The sequence below is a fragment of the Cryptotermes secundus genome, unplaced genomic scaffold (assembly GCF_002891405.2).
Source record: "Cryptotermes secundus unplaced genomic scaffold, Csec_1.0 scaffold1078, whole genome shotgun sequence".
NCBI lineage: Eukaryota > Metazoa > Arthropoda > Insecta > Blattodea > Kalotermitidae > Cryptotermes > Cryptotermes secundus.
The window spans coordinates 516,775-527,663 of NW_019718282.1; the positions used below are offsets into that span (position 1 = coordinate 516,775).

Sequence of the window (10,889 nt, forward strand, 5' to 3'; positions counted from 1 at the left end):
GAAGATGATACAGAACTGTCACCAAACGACTTGACATTCTTCAAATATGCTCCTGTCACATCATGTGATGTGGAACGAAGTTTTTCCAAATACAAAACTATCCTTAGTGATAATCGGCGATCTTTCAAATTTGAAAATTTGAAAATGCATGTAGTTATAAATTGCAATTGTAACAGTGAAAATTGAGACGTGAATAACTCAGTGAAAATTGAGACATGAATAGCTTGTGTTCTTTTAAATGGTGTTTTTAGATAACAGTTAAGTTAGTGTTCATACCATGAGCACCAGTGTTTGTCTAAAATATGAACGCAAATATCAGTATTAAAAAGAAAACAATGAATGGTTTAATCCTGTATGAAATGTCGAAATTCCATCAGTTTTCTTTCCTTCAGAGACACAATAGGGCTAATTTGGTAAGTAGGACCTACTATCATATATTCATCATCTTTATTCTTAAATTCTAGTAAAAGTTGTAATTAAAATTGTGAAATTTTATGTCCCATTTAATATTTAAGGTCATATTTTACACTTTTTAGGTCATATTTGACATAATTTTGGGTCATAAGTGCATGCATATATTTATAGTTTTTAGGTCATAAAAATCCGGGCCCTAATAATTATAAATCACACAATAATTTGCCGATGAAAACGAAACTTGAATAATAAATACTTGGTAGATGTGGAGGAGGTAATTGTGTTATAGAAGGTGATGAAAATGGTTTCCCTCTGCATGTGGACACAGGCTGACACAATGCTCAGAATTCACGAATGCTGCAGGCGGGATTGCAGCGATTTTGTTGGTAATTGTTTTCTTTTCAGTTCGTCAACAGTGTGAGGTTTGTTTCTAAACACCATGTCTTTCAGCACACAGCGGGGAGTCATGTCCGGAGATCGGGGAGGGGGGGCGAAGTCCTTTCGAGATAATCCTATCTGCAGTCATACTTTGGATTTATTCCGAAGTCCACTTAGATATGCAGTACGTGGTTCTGTCTTGTCGAAAATAAGCAAGTGGCAGATCCAAGTCAGCCAGCTGATTCACAAATTCTCGGAATATGCCAAGGTACACGCCGGTGTTGATAGTCATATGGAAGAAAATGTGGTCAACTATGCGGATGCGTCATAGAGCACACAAAGCCCTCACGGTTTCTTTTTGTGTGGCTGGAAGGACATGAACCCTTATCATCACCCAGGATCTGCTGCAGTCCCTACCCAGTTACTTCTGTGGGAAGCCATTCACTGCTCATTAGTAATCCCTACATTATCTAGCCTGAATTATGCAGCCGATTTCTTTCCCGCCTCATGTATCCCCTTAGACTTCGACTCCATAGAGAACTTGGCCTCCATTTTCTAGCGTTATCAGCTCAAAATTGGAGCACTTTAGCTAAAACGTGTGTCAGTAGCGGTCATAGCCTAGATTTCTCTTTGTCGGGTTCGTCTCTCTTGTCTATTATTCCACTAACCCGCTTTTATGCATAATTAGACCCGCGAAATTTATTTTCTTCTCCATTTTTATTACTTTCCTCTTCATAACACAGTTTTCTTACCTTTTCAGTCTCCTTCCTTTTCCAAATTATATTTTTGTTCTTACAGTAGTCGTCTGCCCCATTTATTTCATTATTTTTCTACCGTATTCAATATTTCTTTTTATAATTCTCTTGTTGCGCCGCCATGTCACGTACATATAGCAGCCCGGGAGTTGCTACATCCGCAACCACAGGGGAAGTGCAATGTCGCTGCTCGGTCATTTAATTACATCAGTAGTAGCCACTTATTGCAGAAATGCGTCTGTTAATGTTTCAGTTGCCCAAGTGACTGAGAAAAGTGTTATCCAGTACAGCTGTGCTTCTGCTGTTCCCTTCCTGTAGTGCCCCCATGACTATAATCTTACTAAACATTTTTCATCGTCGGGCGGTTTCTTTGCCCCATACCGTCTTCGCCCACTCAAACACTGGGATCATGAATTCGAATCCCACTCGGGGCATGGATGTCTGTGTGCCTTTATTCTGTTTGTGTTGTTATGTGTAGGTAGCGGCCTTGCTACGGGCTCATCCCCCGTCCAAGAAGTCCTACCGACTGTGTTTAGGATTAACTAACTCCGTGGTTTTCGTCCGCAAGAGAACTATACCGACCGAACGACCGCCGCTTGTCGGCGAAGTTAGTGCCAACTTTAGCGGATAGAGGGTGTCGCGGGGTCAGCGCAACGAATCCTCACGGCCGTTAATCTCCGTTTTCTAGACCGGAGCCACCATTTCTTTAAAATAGCTCCTCAGTTGTCCTCACGAGGCTGAGTGGACCCCGTTCCAGACCCACTACTTCTCAGAAAATCTGGTAGCGCCGGGAATCGAACCCGGACCTCTGGATCTGTAGTCAGGAACTCTGACCACTAGACCGCAGACGCGGTTCAAGAAACTGAAAAGCGGCCAAGGTCCAAAGGGCCATAGAGCCATAGAGAAAGGAAATACAATATTATAACGTGTTTTGCTACTGAAGACGCCCTTCAGATTGTTAATTGGTTTATTAAACAACCTACAAGTCGTAGCTACACTTAATTATAACACTGTTGCGGGTTTACACAATGTACAAACCCTACACAATAAGCTGTTCACTCTATCCTCAGTAGTCTTCACGTATTTATAACGCAGGAGCTCTACAAGTCTCTGTGAATTACACACTCCCAATATAACTGTGCTACAGCACACACAAAATCTTGAAGTCACACAACAAGTCTTCACTGGCTGACTTCTCAGTTATCGCGCACTATAAAATGTTCTAACCACGCGTTCGGGTCTTCTGTCCGCGACTGCTGCTATATTCCAACTGACTCCTTAGTCAAAGTCAAAGTCACATTGCCCCTGACGGTCAGTCAGTCTGTCTGTCTTGGTGTCGAGCCCTGGCTGGGGCTCATGACTAGATTTTTTTCCTTTTTTCCTTATATGAAAGTTACTGTCCTGTCCATTTGGGGCGCGAGAGGTCGGGTCTGTCATTTGTCAGTCGTAGTCCGTATTAGTAAGTCCACTGTCAGTATTTACATATATTTACAAATTTAATCTTAATTCCTATTTCTGTGTGCAATATATACAAGGCCTCTGTCAGTCCAGGCTCAGTACAGCAGATGATGCCCTATTTCTACCAGTATTCGTTACCTCGGCAGTCTAGTCACTTGAACGGTCGTATGCGTGACCGCCGCCAAGTTTAAGCCTCTTGTACTTTCTGTGGCGGGCTTCGCCTTGTCCGATGTTGCGAACATTCTCATTATCATGATTTTGTATGACTTCTGCTTGTTTCCTGCATAATTTTGTTATGTAATCATATACGTACGGGATTTTGCACTATTTACAAATGGAATATTTCGTTCATTTAGAGTGAGACAAGGCTCAGGCGGTTGACGACCATGATAGAAGTAGAACCCCCTGAGTCTTATCTTCATTAATTTTAATATTCCAGCGCTCACACCAGGTCTCCATTGAGCTGAGACCGTGCTGGAGTTTTCTAACAATAAAACCGTCCTTGCGATCTGTCGCATACAGACAGATGTCGTCCGCAAAGAGGGCCGGTGAACACCATGTGTTTGGGGGGCATCATTTATGTATAAATTGAAAAGAGTAGGGGAAAGGACAGAACCTTGTGGCACCCCCTGCTTGCATTTCCCTTGGGGTTGACATTTCGCCTTCAACCTTCACTTCGGCTCTACTGGGCACGACACTGAGAAACACCGCTTTCCTTACTGTTGCGTAACCTCGTTTTCATTCTTGCGTAACTTGGCAACCGACCGTTTATCATGGGTCTGTCTTCGTGGTAATTCGTTCCAGTTCCCGTTACCCAGCAGCGGTCAGACATGTCACAATATTCTTATTACTGCACCTAAACTACACTCTAAATTCATAGTTTCAACCTGCTTCAGTTGTTCTTTTCCCTTCATCTGAAGTTCTTCTTTTGACATGTGCTTCATTACAGACTCTGTCCTTGGTGTGCCCATTTCTGTAAGGTTGGTCTAGTTGGAAAAATACAGTCAACATAACATCGATGTTAGAAACTGAGAGCAAGTGAAATAAAGTCAGCTATTATGAATGGTTATGATTAATTCACGAACACCAGTTTCCAAAATCGTTTCACCTTAGACGAGAAGCCAGTAGTATTTCTCAGGCCCTGGAATTTCTTAGCCATAATGCTAAGGCAGACCTGTTATAAACTGAATTGAAAACAAAATTGTGAGATTTTGCGCTTATGTTAATCCTTTGGAACTGGGTTCCTACCTCACAGGAAACATACTGAATAGCCGTATGTAGGATCTGAGGTTCTCACAATGATGGTTATGAAGAGTCTTATCTACTGACATATAACACCATGTAGTCCGTTGAAAGTCGGAGTTTTGCTAACCACCTTCTTTCACGTCGGTTTCTTGCTTGGCTTATTATTCCACCTTGAACATGTTCCTCTGAAAAGTCTGTTGACTTTCAAGGGACTACACGGCGCTTTATTCCAGAAGATAGAACTCTACTGAATATCCATTCATAATATAAGCATCTATATACAAATCGGTTAAAACTGTTTCTAGAAATAATCTTTGTCCCTTCTGAGATTCATTTAGAACATGTAAAGACGTTCTATAGACGGTCACGGTAGCCGAGCGGTCTAAGGCGTGCACTGTCTTCCCTCGCTCGGAAGGCGGGATCGTGGGTTCGAATCCCACTCGGAGCATGGATGTTTGTGTGCGTTTTTCTGTGTTTGTGTACAGGTAGGGGCCTTGCGACGAGCTGATCACCCGCCCAAGGAGTCCTACCGAATGTCTAAGATCTAGAAAACCGAAGTGAACGGAGAAGTTCATGTAGGTAGGCCTAGGCCCACTGGGGCTGTAGTGCCAAGGAAAGAAAAAAAAAGACGTTCTATTGGAACAACTTACCAAGTTTCTTAATGTTGAAATAGGAGGTGCATGCAGTTAACCACTGCCCTTCGAATAGTTAAATGAGAAAATTTACTGGTAGATATTACATGCTGTTGCAAGGAATTCGTTATTTAATGAAAATGCTGAATTTCTCTTAGTTGCCACATCCCGAAAGTCTTCCTGACAGTAGACTTCGTCTGACCAATAATCGTGTCACGAGGTTCACCACGGTCTGTTACTTATGATTCCAAAGTAGCAACATGATGAACTTCCGAAACATCCCTGGCGCCATTAAACAGGGACCTCTGAACTTTTGCAACTTCCGTCAGCGTTTCTTTCAGGAAAACTGCAAATAACATGGAATTTTCTCGAAATATTTTTGCCTCACAACTAGTGAATAGCTGTGATCTCACGTGAACTATGTATGGTAACATGTTCCTAAATAGATCTACAAATTTTGTGTCAGTACTTTTCTTGTATTTTGGTTCGTTACGCAGGTGGAGAACAAATCAGAAAAATCACGTAAAATTCTTACGAGTCCACGTTTTGACGTGACGTTTTAACACTGTTTTATCTCTGAACGCTGGACCCTTGGCATCAATTATACCGGGGCTCTCGTGTTATAAAGAAGAATTTATCGGGTTGCGGTCTTACATAAATTGAGAACCACTAGCTTAGAGTAGACAAGAAAGTTTCGAATAAACAGTATTTATAAAATTATATGGCATACGTCCCAGAAGTGTATCCATTCATGAATGTTCGAATGGGACCAAATACAAGCAAACACAATTTTTTTACAGAGTGGATAATTTTCGGTCCAGTGTGACATACAAGTTTACAACACTTCAGTCTTTAGTTCTTTTGGCTTATTTTAGACTTCGCCCACCGTCTGGTATGTAAAAGACAAAAAACCACGACGTTTCGGAGACTGGATCTGTCTCCGTCTTCAGGTGGATAAGGTAGGATAAACCTACTCAATTGCGCCCCCTAGAAAAAGCTAGTGTCAATCACTGGACAAACCCCGGTCTGTAGAAAAACAACCTATGAACAACCGACAACCGGTTCCATCAGTGGGAGGAAAGGATAAAATCACAGTAAAAACATGATAGAAAATTTGTGCCAAGCATGCACTTGTCAACAATGTAAAGAAACAGAAGTATGGGTTATATTCCATGAATTCAGTTAAAAACGAAAGTAAAAACTGGATAAAGCATGCCTAATCTGCGTGGATAAAGAATCGTGCCACCATGGCGACTTCCGGGAATCAGACTAATCCCCGGAACAAAACTTGCAGGAGTAGTGGAACCACTAATATTCATAAAATTATATTTTTGATTTGTTAACCTCTTCATTGATGAGGGGGATCCATATGGGAGAAATATCCAAACTGGGTTGGCTGATCGGATTGGATGAACATGGCATATGAGCTGATTCTTTGTATTTTCTGTATCTGCTGTTGCTTTCAACCTCCAAGATCCTAGCTTCATCCCAGCTTACCCTGTGACCTTCTTCATATGCATGCTGAGCCAACCTGGATTTCTCTAGAAGACCCTGCTTGAGATTGTGCTTGTGTTCACGGATTCGAACAGCCAGTGGTCTGCCTGTTTCACCAATGTAGCTTCAGCCACATTGACAGGGAATGCTATAGACGCACTGTGNTGTTGAGGTGTGTAAGGAAGTTCTGTATCCCCTCTGCACCATGCGGCCAGATCACAAATGTGTCGTCCACATATCGGAGCCACAACGACGGTTTGTCCTGCGCTGAGTCGATAGCCAGTTGTTCAAAATGTTCCATGTAGATGTTGCTAACAACGGGAGAAAGGGAGCTACCCATTGCCATGCCATCCTTCTGCTGGTAGAATCCGTCGTTCCCTTGAAAGTAGGTGGTCCTCAGGCAGACATCCAGCAGTTCCATGATGGCTTCCACCTTCAGGACAGACCGTTCTTCCAACGTGTTATCGTTACTCAGCCTGCTTCTGATGACCTGAAGGGCTTCGTCGACTGGTACGTCGGTGAAAAGACTAACAACATCGAAACTGGCGAGCATATCCTGTCTACGGAGATTAACAGACTTTAACCGTTCTATGAAATGGCCGGAATTCTTCACGAAGGAACCAGATCTGCCAGCCAGAGGGCTAAGTATTTCTTGTAGGAAGTCTTTATTCACCTTACATGTTTCTATTCAAAAGAATCATCCTCAGAGGCGCAGCGCTACGATCAGGAAACACTGTCACATAAGATGTTTTAACATTATGCACTTAAGCTATGAATAATGCTCACTATATAAATTTTGTTATTATCACGGTTGGTTTTGGTGTTTGCCTTAAGCATTCACGATGACGCTTCTTGAAGTGTAGATTTACGTATGATGCTGTTTCTTTTAAGCGTATTTGTTGGGTATTCTGATTGGGATTTTCCACTGCACGCGATATGATGTTCACTTTTCCATATAGTAGCTTCCCTATGTCCATGATGTTCTCCACCATCAGGAGGAAAACATGACCCAATGTCGGCTCACGATATTTTAACATAATAACTAATTTTTTACATGCAAAAGAAAATTTTAATACAATTTTAAATACATTGGGAGGCTAATGTATGAAAAGTGAATATCATATTGCGTGCAGTGGAAAATCCCAGTCACAATACCCAACAAATACGCCTAAAAGAAACAGCATCATACGTAAGTCTACTCTTCAAGAAGCGTCTTCGTGAATGCTTAAGGCAAACACCAAAACCAACTGGGATAATAACAAAATGTATATAGTGAGAATTATTCATAGCTTAAGTGCATATGGTTAAAACATCTTATGTGACAGTGTTTCCTGATCGTAGCGCTGCGCCTCTGAGGATCATTCTTTTGAATCGAAACATGTAGAGTGAAAAAGACTGAAGTGTTGTAAACTTGTATGTCACACTGGACCGAAAATTATCCACTCTGTAATTAGTAGTGTGACGGAACAAAATGAGACAAATCAAAACAGTTTTCTTGCTACTAACTTACCGCCTGGCAGCACCATAGCTCAAGCGGTTAGTCGCTGGCTTCCCACCGCGGCGGCCCGGGTTCGATTCCGGGGTCTGGTCAAGTGCGATTTGTGGTGGACAAAGAGGCGCTGGGGCAGGTTTTCTCCGAGTAATTCGGTTTCCACCAATTGCTCCAAAATCAGCCTCACCTATCATGTGGGGCTAGTACAATAGGCCAGAAGTGGCCGCAGTACAAGGGACTTAGTCCCACCCCACTAGCAATAAAAGAAACTTACCGCCTTGCAAGACTTCACTTCCCGTCCCACACTCACTTGAGGTTTGACCCTGTTATTATAGATGTGACCTTCAGGTCACTGTAAGTCATGTTCCCGTGTGTAATTCCCAGTAAGTCTGCGGTCTTGTCTATGCTCAGACAAAAGGTCGATTTGGGTCAACAGCCAGAGGAAAATAACGCGTCATCATTTCGAAAATTATTACCCCAATAAAAATTTGTAGTATTGCCTTTCCATAACACGTCACAGAGCTGAAAAAGAACGACTATTGCAGACTGGGGTCTTGAAACGTTGCGTGCTGTGAATTATATAAATTCTCCTTGTTATTTTGAGGTATTCTAACATCGACAGAGGTCATTTACAGTACTTTGTAATGCCATAAAACGAATATATAAAGCGAACTGTTAAGGACTGCGGCCATGGCATATGGGGGGGGGGTCCTATCGCGATCTTGCAGCAGAATTGAAGTCTTTTAAACGAACATCGCAGTCCATTGGCCAGCACACCTGCTGCTTATTCGGCAGGTACTGCTTTCGTAGTTTACCTCAGTTCCTCCAGCCAAATTCTGACATTGTACCCGTTTAATTCAACACATTTCAGAATCGTTGTCAGTAGTCATGGGATCATAGGACAGCATGACATATGCAGACTTTGTTTAATAAGCTAAGAATTCAAATAAGTTGTTTTGATCTATGAATATGTGTAAATATTTCTGGACTAGCTCAATTCGATGGTCACTGAATGCGCTTCAGTAATTCCGTACGCCCCGAAGCCTTTTCTGCTGAGCTGCATGGGAAGGTGCTTGGACACAGCTAGTAAGAAATTAACGTGTTGCCCCGGCTTCAGGGACCAGGCCACGTCTGTCTTCCACCACCTCGTGTCCTGAACCCGGGTCGCTGAAACATCTCTTAGCAGAACTGTGTTGTTCTTTCTTTCATTAATTGTGTGGTCACTGACATATTTTCTTGTCACCTCCTTTCACTAACCGTATAGACCCTCCAAACTTTAACGGATAGAGGGTGTCACGTGGTCAGCGCAACGGATCCCCACGGCCGTTAATGTTGGTTTTCTAGACCGGAGAAACTATTTCCTTGAAATAGCTCCTCAGTTATCCTCACGAGGCTGTGAGGACCCCGTTCCAGACCCACGACTTACCAGAAAATGTGGTAGCGCCGGGAATCGAACCCGGGACCTCTGGATATGTAGCCAGGAACTCTGACAACTAGACCACAGAGGAGGCCTGGAAAATGTGGCAGCCTCGACGTCTCACAACCCTATGGGCCTCCACGGCCCGTTACAGGGATAGCTTTATCTTTACCTTACTCATTGTGTTCTGCACGTTTAGGATAAAGCCACCCGAGTTGAACGACCGAGGAACCGGGATCAGATTTCTGGAAGGTGCACAACGTTCAGACAGTCTCTGGGTCCCAGCCAGCCACCTGTGCAATGGATACGGGAGGGCGGTCTTTCCACAGGGACAAAGCGGCCGGAGTGTGAACCTGACCGCTCGCCATCACGTGCGGAGGCGAAAAATGCCTGGAATTTACATTCACTCCGCAACTAACTTCGTTGACAAGCGGCGGTCACTCGGTCGGTATAGTTCACTTGCGGACTACAGGCCACGGAGTTTCCTTTATATAGACCTTCCCTGTTCATCCAGTCACGGCGTAACCTCTGACACACTGCGTAACGCGAGAGCCATACCACAGCTATCATACCTGTCCTTACGTCTTTAACCCTGAAGCACTACACCATGAAGGCGTATGAGGCAGTGGGTGATAGATCCAAATTTTCTTGACCTCGGCCCTAGTTGGAGGTGAGTGATCAGCTTCACGCCCCGGCCGCTTTACGCCCGAGCAAAGAGCCCCCGGTACCCATTGGATAGGAGGTTGGGTGGACCCCAGAGCCGGTCTGGACAAAGTGGAGAAGAGAAATTCTTGAACCTACCGCGACTCGAACTCCGACCCCTTGGTCGTCCAGCCCGTAGCTAGTCGTTATACCGACTACGCTATCCCGGCTCACAACCCTGAAAATGGTAACAACAAGATTTGCCGAAACGTTGGACAAACCTCCAACATTCGAAGCGGCCTAGTCCCAAAAACCGAAGCCACATGTTGAGCTCCAGCCGCGAGACTATGGACTGGAATAATGAAGAAATTGTACACGGAAATTGAAAACGGCTGGCATTGTTATGGTGTCAAAATGTTATTTGTCTTACTACGTTTAACCATATATTCTCTTCCTGTGAGCAGACCATTTTGCTTATGGACTGTACAGCCCTTTAATAACGACAGTGACCTCATGAACAGCCAAAAATAAAATGTAAAACTCTCTCTATTTCGGCGCACAGAAAGCGGTGAACAGAAGCTGTTGAACAGCTGGCTAAGAAAATTAAGTACTTGTACTTACCGAAAATACTAATTAGTAGGCATGTCTGGGCAAGCCCAGAGCTGACTATATAATGACCCGTGATGTCACCAGCACAAGAGGCTGACAGATACTGACCAGCATTCTGGTGTAGCAGCAGTGCGGGATGGCAAGGCTATTACATCGACCACTGATACGTAGCTTATCAGCATCGGATTCATACAGGCGTCATACGCACGTAAAATGGAATATTTTGTGTTTGTCTGACAGAAAAGGATTTTATTTCTCCGATATGAATAGAAGTGCCAACTTAGCGGAGAGAGGGTGTCGCGTGGTCAGGGCAACGACTGCCCACGGCCGTTAATTTCGGCTTTCTAGACCGG

General features: G+C 43.6%; 1 protein-coding gene across 2 annotated transcripts in view; it reads right to left on the reverse strand.

Moving 5' to 3' along the window:
- The window catches only part of LOC111875592 (b(0,+)-type amino acid transporter 1), a 65,870-nt gene extending 55,205 nt beyond the window's left edge, over window positions 1–10,665 (reverse strand). For both annotated transcript variants that reach the window (XM_023871955.2, XM_023871946.2), the window contains exon 1: window positions 10,549–10,665. The gene's annotated coding sequence lies outside the window, so the exon portion shown is untranslated. The remainder of the gene's footprint in view (window positions 1–10,548) is intronic.
- Window positions 10,666–10,889: the final 224 nt, after the last annotated feature.